The following is an 11329-nucleotide window of genomic DNA, read 5'->3' as shown; positions in this document are numbered from 1 at the left end:
GAATGTAGTTTCACATACTTGTGTCTATTTTGTAAATCATTTATAAAACCTGCATGTATTCTCATCCCAAAAATATTAGATTTTAAAAGTGGGACTATAACTCACTTTCATAGATATTTCTTTCCTCGGAAATAAGACTTGGCCACGGATCGATTCACGAACCTATACAAATATGTACATATATATCAAAGTATGATCAAAATATAATTACCACCATTTTTATTATGTTTTAAAGATTTGAGTGTATTATGTCAGCTGTCCTCGTTAATAACCTACAACTAGTTGTCCACAGTTAGTTGTACAGAAATAAATCGATATATATTATCTTGAATCAATCCACGACCCAGTGTATACACGTCTCAGGCTAGATCACAACTCAAAGTATATATATTTTTGGAATCAACCTCAACCCTGTATAGCTAACTCTAACATTACTGCATATAGAGTGTCTATGGTTATTCCAAATAATATATATACATGGGTCGATATGATATGTCAAAACATTTGCATACGTGTCTATGGTATCCCAAGATTACATAATATATTACAATACATGTATAATACAATATAAGTTAGCTAGGATATGATTTGTATAGATTTGTTAAACATTTCCCGTAGCTAAAAAGATCAAAAATATCCAATCTTGTTTTACCCATAACTTCTTCATTTTAAATCCGTTTTGAGTGAATCAAATTTCTATGGTTTCATATTGAACTCTAATTTAAGAATCCAAATAGAAAAAGTATAGGTTTATAATTGGAAATTTAAGTTACATGTTAATTACTAAAGAGGTAGTCATTTCCGTCTAAAGAACGACATCTTGATGACCATTTTGAAAAACATACTTTCACTTTGAGTTTAACCAAGATTTTTGGATATAGTTTCATGTTCATATGAAAAATCATTTTCCCATAAGAACAACTTTTAAATCAAAGTTTATCATAGTTTTTAATTATCCAAACCAAAACAGCCCCCGGTTTCACTACGACGGCGTATATCCGATTTTATGGTGTTCATCGTGTTTACAGGTTTTAAATCATTAAGTTAGCATATCATATAGATATAGAATATGTGTTTAGTTGATTTTAAAAGTCAAGTTAGAAGTATTAACTTTTGTTTGCGAACAAGTTTAGAATTAACTAAACTATGTTCTAGTGATTACAAGTTTAAACCTTCGAATAAGATAGCTTTATATGTATGAATCGAATGATGTTATGAACATCATTACTACCTCAAGTTTTCTGGATAAAACTACTGAAAATAAGAAAAATGGATCTAGCTTCAAAGGATCCTTGGATGGCTTGAAAGTTCTTGAAGCAGAATCATGACACGAAAACAGTTCAAGTAAGATTTTCACTCGAAATAAGATTGTTATAGTTGTAGGAATTGAATCAAAGTTTGAATATAAATATTACCTTGAATTAGAAAGATAACCTACTATAAATAACAAAGGTTCCTTGATCTTAGATGATTACTTGGAATGGATTAGAAAGCTTGGAAGTAGACTTGCAAACTTGGAAGTATTCTTGATTTTTATGAAACTATACTTATGGAATTTATGAAGAACACTTAGAACTTGAAGATGGAACTTGAGAGAGATTAATTAGATGAAGAAAATTGAAGAATTAAAGTGTTTTTAGGTGTTTTTGGTCGTTGGTATATGGATTAGATATAAAGGATATGTAATTTTGTTTTCATGTAAATAAGTCATGAATGATTACTAATATTTTTGTAATTTTATGAGATATTTCATGCTAGTTGCCAAATGATGGTTCTCACATGTGTTAGGTGACTCACATGGGCTGCTAAGAGCTAATCATTTGAGTGTATATACCAATAGTACATACATCTAAAAGCTGTGTATTGTACGCGTACGAATACGGGTGCATACGAGTAGAATTGTTGATGAAACTAAACGAGGATGTAATTGTAAGCATTTTTGTTAAGTAGAAGTACTTTGTTATGTGTCTTGAAGTCTTTCAAAAGTGTAAGAATACATATCAAAACACAACATGTATATACATTCTAATGGAGTCGTTAAGTCTTCGTTAGTCGTTACATGTAAGTGTTGTTTTGAAACCTTTAAGTTAACGATCTCAATTAATGTTGTTAACCTAATGTTTATTATATCAAATGAGATGTTAAATTATTATGTTATCATGATATTATGATGTATGAATATCTCTTAATATGATATATACAATAAAATATCGTTACAACGATAATCGTTACATATAAGTCTCGTTTCGTAATTCTTGAGTTAGTAGTCTTGGTTTTACATATGTAGTTCATTGTTAACACACTTAATGATATATTTAAATATCATTTTATCATGTTAAATATAGTGTATCAATATCTTAATATGATACATATGTATTTAGTAGACATTATCATAACGATAATCGTTATATATATCATTTCGAGTTTCTTAACTTAGTAATCTCATTTCTTATGTATATCACACATTGTTAATATACTTAGTGAGATACTTACTCATCATAATCTCATGTCAACCATATATATATGTCTATATATACCACAACATGTAGTTTTTACAAATTTGTAACATTCGTGAATCGCCGGTCAACTTGGGTGATCAATTGTCTATATGAAACTTATTTCATTTAATCAAGTCTTAACAAGTTTGATTGCTTAACACATTGAAAACATTTAGTCATGTAAATATCAATCTCAATTAATATATATAAACATGGAAAAGTTCGGGTCACTACAATACCTACCTGTTAAATAAATTTCGTCCCGAAATTTTAAGCTGTTGAAGGTGTTGACGAATCTTCTGGAAATAGATGCGGGTATTTCTTCTTCATCTAATCATCACGCTTCCAGGTGAACTCGGGTCCTCTACGAGCATTCCATCGAACCTTAACAATCAGTATCTTGTTTTGCTTAAGTCTCTTAACCTCACGATCCATTATTTCGAAGGGTTCTTCAATGAATTGAAGTTTTTCATTGATTTGGATTTCGTCCAACGGAATAGTGAGATCTTCTTTAGCAAAAAATTTCTTTAAATTCGAGACGTGGAAAGTGTTATGTACAGCCGTGAGTTGTTGAGGTAGCTCCAGTTGGTAAGCTACTGGTCCGACACGATCTATAATCTTGAATGGTCCAATGTACCTTGGATTTAGTTTCCCCCGTTTACCAAATCGAACAACGCCTTTCCAAGGTGAAACCTTAAGCATGACCATTTCTCTAATTTCAAACTCTATATCTTTTCTTTTACTGTCCGCGTAGCTCTTTTGTCGACTCTGGGTGGTTTTCAATCATTGTTGAATTTGGATGATTTTCTCGGTAGTTTCTTGTATTATCTCTGGACCCGTAATCTGTCTATCCCCCACTTCATTCCAACAAATCAGAGACATGCACTTTCTACCATAAAGTGCCTTAAACGGTGCCATCTCAATACTAGAATGATAACTGTTGTTGTAAGAAAATTCTGCTAACGGTAGGTGTCGATCCCAACTGTTTCCGAAATCAATAACACATGCTCGTAGCATGTATTCAAGCGTTTGTATCATCCTTTTGCTCTGCCCATCAGTTTGTGGATGATAGGCAGTACTCATGTCTAGACGAGTCCCCAATGCTTGTTGCAACGTCTGCCAGAACCTTGAAACAAATCTACCATCCCTAACAGAGATAATAGAGACGGGTATTCCATGTCTGGAGACAACCTCCTTCAAATACAATCGCGCCAACTTCTCCATTTTGTCATCTTCTCTCATTGGCAGGAAGTGTGCTGACTTGGTGAGACGATCAACTATTACCCAAATAGTATCATAACCACTTGCAGTCCTTGGCAATTTAGTAATGAAATCCATGGTAATGTTTTCCCATTTCCATTCCGGGATTTCAGGTTGTTGTAGTAGACCTGATGGTTTCTGATGTTCAGCTTTGACCTTAGAACACGTCAAACATTCTCCTACATATTTAGCAATATCGGCTTTCATACCCGGCCACCAAAAGTGTTTCTTGAGATCTTTATACATCTTCCCCGCTCCGGGATGTATTGAATATCTGGTTTTATGTGCTTCCTTAAGTACCATTTCTCTCACATCTCCAAACCTTGGTACCCAAATTCTATCAGCCCTATATCGGGTTCCGTCTTCCCGAATATTAAGATGTTTCTCTGATCCTTTGGGTATCTCATTCTTCAACTTTCCTTCTTTTATAACCCCCTGTTGCGCCTCCTTTATTTTAGTAGTAAGGTTAGTACGAATAATTATATTCATAGCTTTTACCCGTATAGGTTCTCTGTCCTTTTTACTCAAAGCGTCAGCTACCACATTCGCCTTTCCCGGGTGGTATCGAATCTCAAAATCATAATCATTCAACAGTTCAATCCACCTGCGTTGTCTTATATTCAGTTGCTTCTGATTATATATATGTTGGAGACTTTTGTGGTCGGTATATATAATGCTTTTGACCCCATATAAATAATGCCTCCAAGTCTTTAATGCAAAAACAACAGCACCTAATTCCAAATCGTGAGTCGTATAATTTTGCTCGTGAATCTTCAATTGTCTAGACGCATAAGCAATCACCTTCGTTCGTTGCATTAATACACAACCGAGACCTTGCTTTGATGCATCGCAATAAATCACAAAATCATCATTCCCTTCAGGCAATGACAATATAGGTGCCGTAGTTAGCTTTTTCTTCAATAACTGAAATGCCTTCTCTTGTTCATCCCTCCATTCAAATTTCTTCCCTTTATGCATTAATGCAGTCAAGGGTTTTGCTATTTTGGAGAAATCTTGGATGAATCTTCTGTAGTAACCAGCCAATCCTAAAAATTGACGTATATGCTTCGGAGTTTTTCGGGTTTCCCACTTTTCAACGGTTTTGATCTTTGCCGGGTCCACCTGGATACCTTCTTTGTTCACTATGTGACCGAGGAATTGAACTTCTTCCAACCAAAATGCACACTTTGAAAACTTAGCGTACAGTTTTTCTTTCCTCAATACTTATAGCACTTTTCTCAAATGTTCTTCGTGCTCTTGATCATTCTTTGAGTAAATAAGTATGTCATCGATGAAAACAATGACAAACTTGTCAAGATATGGCCCACACACTCGGTTCATAAGGTCCATGAACACAGCCAGTGCGTTAGTCAATCCAAACGGCATAACCATAAACTCGTAATGACCATAAAGCGTCCTAAAAGCAGTTTTTGGAATATCATCCTCCTTTACTCTCATTTGATGATATCCAGAACGTAAATTGATTTTCGAATAAACCGACGAGCCTTGTAGTTGATCAAATAAGTCGTCAATTCTTGGCAGTGGATAACGGTTTTTGATGGTAAGTTTATTCAACTCTCTGTAGTCAATACACAACCTAAATGTACCATCCTTCTTCTTGACAAACAAAACAGGAGCTCCCCATGGTGATGTGCTTGGTCGAATGAAACCACGTTCTAATAGTTCTTGCAGTTGGCTTTGCAGTTCTTTCATCTCGCTGGGTGCAAGTCTGTAAGGAGCACGAGCTATTGGTGCAGCTCCTGGTACAAGATCTATTTGAAATTCAACAAATCGATGTGGAGGTAGTCCCTGTAATTCTTTCGAAAATACATCAAGAAATTCTTTTGTGACGGGAACATCATTGATGTTCTTTTCTTCAGTTTGTACTTTCTCGACGTGTGCTAGAACAGCATAGCAACCTTTTCTTATTAGTTTTTGTGCCTTCAAATTACTAAGAAGATGTAGCTTTGTGTTGCCCTTTTCTCCGTACACCATTAAGGGTTCTCCTTCTTCTCGTACAATGCAAATTGCATTTTTTTAACATACGATCTCTGCTTTCATCTCCTTCAGCCAGTTCATGAAAACTATTACATCAAAACTCCCTAACTCTACTGGTATCAAATCAATCTTAAATATTTTGCTACCCAGTTTAATTTCTCGATTCTGACATATATAATCTGCTGAAATTAATTTACCGTTTGCTAATTCGAGTAAAAATTTACTATCCAACGGCGTCAATGGACAATTTAATTTAGCACAAAAATCTCTACTCATATAGCTTCTATCCGCACCCGAATCAAATAAAACGTAAGCAGATTTATTGTCAATAAGAAACGTACCCGTAACAAGTTCCGGGTCTTCCTATGCCTCTGCCGCATTAATATTGAAAACTCTTCCACGGCCTTGTCCATTCGTGTTCTCCTGGTTCGGGCAATTTCTAATAATGTGGCCCGGTTTTCCACATTTATAACAAACTACATTGGCATAACTTGCTCCGACACTGCTTGCTTCGTCATTACTCGTTCTGACACCATTTATTCCTTTCGTTCTGTTAACCCCTGGTCCGTAGACCTCACACTTCGCCGCGCTATGACCATTTATTTTACACTTGTTGCAAAATTTGGTGCAGAACCCCGAGTGATACTTTTCACACCTTTGGCATAGCTGCTTCTGATTGTTGTTGTTGTTGTTGCGGTTGTTATTGTTGTTGGGATGATTGTTGTAGTTGTTGTTATTGTTGTTGTGCCGTTTGTTGTAGTTGCGATTGATGTTGCGATTATTGGGATAGTTGTTGTTGTATTGGTGACTCGTATCACCGTTTTCCTCCCACTTTCTTTTGACTAGCTTCACGTTGGCCTCTTCGGCCGCCTGTTCTTTAATTCTTCCCTCAATCTGGTTCACTAGTTTATGAGCCATTCTACATGCCTTTTGTATACAGGCAGGCTCGTGTGAACTTATACCTTCTTGGATTCTCTCCGGTAACTCTTTCACAAATGCGTCGATCTTCTCTTCATCATCTTCGAACGCTCTCGGACACAATAGGCACAATTCTGTGAATTGTCTTTCGTATGAAGTAATATTGAATCCCTGTGTTTGTAACCCTCTAAGTTCTGACTTGACCTTATTGACCTCGGTTCTGGGATGGTACTTCTCGTTTATCAAGTGCTTGAATGCTGACCATGGTAGCGCGTAAGCAGCATCTTGTCCCACTTGCTCTAGATAGGTATTCCACCATGTTAACGCAATACTTGTGAAGGTATGCGTAGCGTACTTCACTTTGTCTCCTTCAGCACATTTACTTATGGCAAACACCGATTCAACTTTCTCGGTCCACCGTTTCAATCCGATTGGTCCTTCGGTCCCATCAAATTCTGAAGGTTTGCAGGCAGTGAATTCCTTGTAGGAGCATCCTACACGATTTCTTGCACCGTTAGCTGTATTGCTAGACTCAGAGTTATTGTTGGTATGTAGCGCGGCTGTACTGCGGCTATGTTTGAAGCAAGAAAGGCACGAAATTCCTCTTCGCTCATATTCAAGGTGTGTCGAGTAGTAGGTGCCATTTCCTTCAAAATAGTCTAATGAAACAAGTTAATCATACAGAATATTAAGAGTAGTCAATAGTATCTCGTAGCATAATATGAACTCATTTATAAAAGCTTTTTCTTCATATTAGCGTTTTATAAGTTTAAATTCGGGTACTACCTACCCGTTAAGTTCATACTTAGTAGCTAATATACAATTCAACTACTACAATTCCATATGAAAAACTGATTATAATAATATATCACATACAAATATTCTTCAAACTTACAACTTCGCTATATTACATATAACATGAAATATAGTACACTATGATACAGGACAGTTTTGAAGATAAATCTAGTTAATACGCAAGTTGTTCAGCAAAGGAAATAAAGACACGTAATTCATAAGTCCAGAAACAAGTCATGCATTCTGGTTTTACTAAGACGACTTCCCATCCTTGGTCTTGTGGAAAATAACCATTATGACCATTGGCTAGGCAGCATGTTGTAATGTCGTCAAAAGGACGAGTGTTTCGTAATGTCCAACAGCCCCGTAATAATCTAAAAACCTTGTTTCTCACCCCAACTACTGAATCCGTCACTTGTGGGAAAGTTTTATTTAAAAGCTGCAATCTGATGTTCTTTTTCTCACTTTGGTAAGAAGCGAACATCACTAACCCGTAAGCATAACATGCTTCTTTATGTTGCATGTTAAAAGCTCTTTCTAATTCACGAAATCCTATGTTGGGATATGTTGAGTCAAAATAGGTTCTTAACCCGTAGCGTAAAATTGCATTTGGGTTCCCCGCATGTAACTTAAAGTCTCCCCAATGTGATATACCCCACCTATCAAAGGAAAGCCTTTTATAAACTAAGGCATTTCTAGAAAGTCTTTCAAATGTTTGACAAGTTAATTTCACCATAACTAAATGTGCTGATGAATTCTGACCGACTCTAGACAAGATTTCCTCAATCATATCCTCTGGTAGGTCTTCTAAAATATTCGGTTGTCTACCCTTAACGTCCATTTTGTTTTTATACTGTAAAATAGACAAGGATTAAATTCGTAATAACAAACAATACAAGCAATTTTTACATAGAACATAAAAGTACAAGCACACTACAATACATTTATTACACAACATGCTCACACCCCTCTAATCTGAATCACTGGTTTCTTCTTCTTCGGACTTGGTTCTTTTTCCTAATTTTCTAGGGATATATGATGTTCCTCTAATACGAGTCGTCATTTTCCACATTGGTTTAGAAAAACCTGGTGGTTTAGAGGTTCTCGAGTTATTGTTACGATATTGAAAATACGGGTGTTGACAGTACATATAAAGTTCATCGGGGTCGGAATTAGATTTCTCTATTTTGATGCCTTTTCCCTTATTATTTTCTTTTGCCTCATTAAATTGGGTCGGGGTAATTTCTATAACATCATCGGAATCCTCATCAGGATCCGATTCATCAGAAAATTGGTAATTTTTCCAATATTTTGCTTCTTTAGCGGAAACACCATTGACCATTATTAACTTTGATCCATTGGTTGAGGATTTTCTTTTATTTGACCGGTTTTCTTTGGTTCCTACTATTCCCCCCTCCGAAACCTCTTCTTCTTTCGGTTCCTCTTCTTCTGGTTCCTCTTCTTCTGGTTCCTCTTCTTCCGGTTCCGTTTCCTCTTCTTCCGGTTCTTCGGGAACTTGTGAATCTTGCTAATATATATTCGACTCTTCGTTATTATTAGGTGAGTCAATGGGATTTGTGCTAGAGGTAGACATCTATCACACAATATCAAACACGTTAAGAGATTAATATATCACATAATATTTACATGTTAATAATATATAGTTTCTAACAAAAATGTTAAGCAATCATTTTTAAAGAAAACACGGTCGAAGTCCAGACTCACTAATGCATCCTAACAAACTCGATAAGATACACTAATGCAAATTTTCTGGTTCTCTAAGACCAACGCTCGGATACCAACTGAAATGTCCCGTTCATATTGATTATAAACGTTCCATATTAATTGATTTCGTTGCGAGGTTTTGACCTCTATATGAGACGTTTTTCAAAGACTGCATTCATTTTTAAAACAACCATAACCTTTATTTTATCAATAAAGGTTTTAAAAGCATTACGTAGATTATCAAATAATGATAATCTAAAATATACTGTTTACACATGACCATTGCATAATGGTTTACAATAGAAATATATTACATCGACATATGTTTCTTGAATGCAGTTTTTAAAGAATATCATACAAACATGGACTCCAAACCTTGTCCTTATTTTAGTATGCAACAGCGGAAGCTCTTAGTATTCACCTGAGAATAAACATGCTTTAAACGTCAATAAAAATGTTGGTGAGTTATAGGTTTAACCTATATATATCAAATCGTAACAATAGACAACAAGATTTCATATTTCAATACACATCCCATACATAGAGATAAAAATTATTCATATGGTGAACACCTGGTAACCGACATTAACAAGATGCATATATAAGAATATCCCCATCATTCCGGGACACCCTTCGGATATGATATAAATTTCGAAGTACTAAAGCATCTGGTACTTTGGATGGGGTTTGTTAGGCCCAATAGATCTATCTTTAGGATTCGCGTCAATTAGGGTGTCTGTTCCCTAATTCTTAGATTATCAGACTTAATAAAAAGGGGCATATTCGATTTCGAACCATAGAATGTAGTTTTACGTACTTGTGTCTATTTTGTAAATCATTTATAAAACCTGCATGTATTCTCATCCCAAAAATATTAGATTTTAAAAGTGGGACTATAACTCACTTTCACAGATATTTCCTTCCTCGGAAATAAGACTTGGCCACAGATCGATTCACTAACCTATACAAATATGTACATGTATATCAAAGTATGATCAAAATATAATTACAACCATTTTTATTATGTTTCAAAGATTTGAGTGTATTAAGTCAGCTGTCCTCGTTAATAACCTACAACTAGTTGTCCACAGTTAGTTGTACAGAAATAAATCGATATATATTATCTTGAATCAATCCACGATCTAGTGTATACACGTCTCAGGCTAGATCACAACTCAAAGTATATATATTTTTGGAATCAACCTCAACCCTGTATAGCTAACTCCAACATTACTGCATATAGAGTGTCTATGGTTGTTCCAAATAATATATATACATGGGTCGATATGATATGTCAAAACATTTGCATACGTGTCTATGGTATCCCAAGATTACATAATATATTAGAATACATGTATAATAAAATATAAGTTAGCTAGGATATAATTTGTATAGATTTGTTAAACATTTCCCGTAGCTAAAAAGATCAAAAATATCCAATCTTGTTTTACCCATAACTTCTTCATTTTAAATCCGTTTTGAGTGAATCAAATTGCTATGGTTTCATATTGAACTCTAATTTAAGAATCCAAACAGAAAAAGTATAGGTTTATAGTCAAAAATTTAAGTTACAAGTCAATTACTAAAGAGGTAGTCATTTCCGTCAAAAGAACGACATCTTGATGACCATTTTGAAAAACATACTTTCACTTTGAGTTTAACCAAGATTTTTGGATATAGTTTCATGTTCATATGAAAAATCATTTTCCCATAAGAACAACTTTTAAATCAAAGTTTATCATAGTTTTTAATTATCCAAACCAAAACAGCCCCCGGTTTCACTACGACGGCGTATATCTGATTTTATGGTGTTCATCGTGTTTACAGGTTTTAAATCATTAAGTTAGCATATCATATAGATATAGAATATGTGTTTAGTTGATTTTAAAAGTCAAGTTAGAAGGATTAACTTTTGTTTGAGAACAAGTTTAGAATTAATTAAACTATGTTCTAGTGATTACAAGTTTAAACCTTCGAATAAGATAGATTTATATGTATGAATCGAATGATGTTATGAACATCATTACTACCTCAAGTTTTCTGGATAAAACTACTGGAAATGAGAAAAATGGATCTAGCTTCAAAGGATCCTTGGATGGCTTGAAAGTTCTTGAAGCAGAATCATGACACGAAAA

Source organism: Rutidosis leptorrhynchoides, chromosome 5 (assembly GCF_046630445.1).
Source record: "Rutidosis leptorrhynchoides isolate AG116_Rl617_1_P2 chromosome 5, CSIRO_AGI_Rlap_v1, whole genome shotgun sequence".
NCBI classification, from domain to species: domain Eukaryota; kingdom Viridiplantae; phylum Streptophyta; class Magnoliopsida; order Asterales; family Asteraceae; genus Rutidosis; species Rutidosis leptorrhynchoides.
This window is presented reverse-complemented; position numbering follows the sequence as displayed.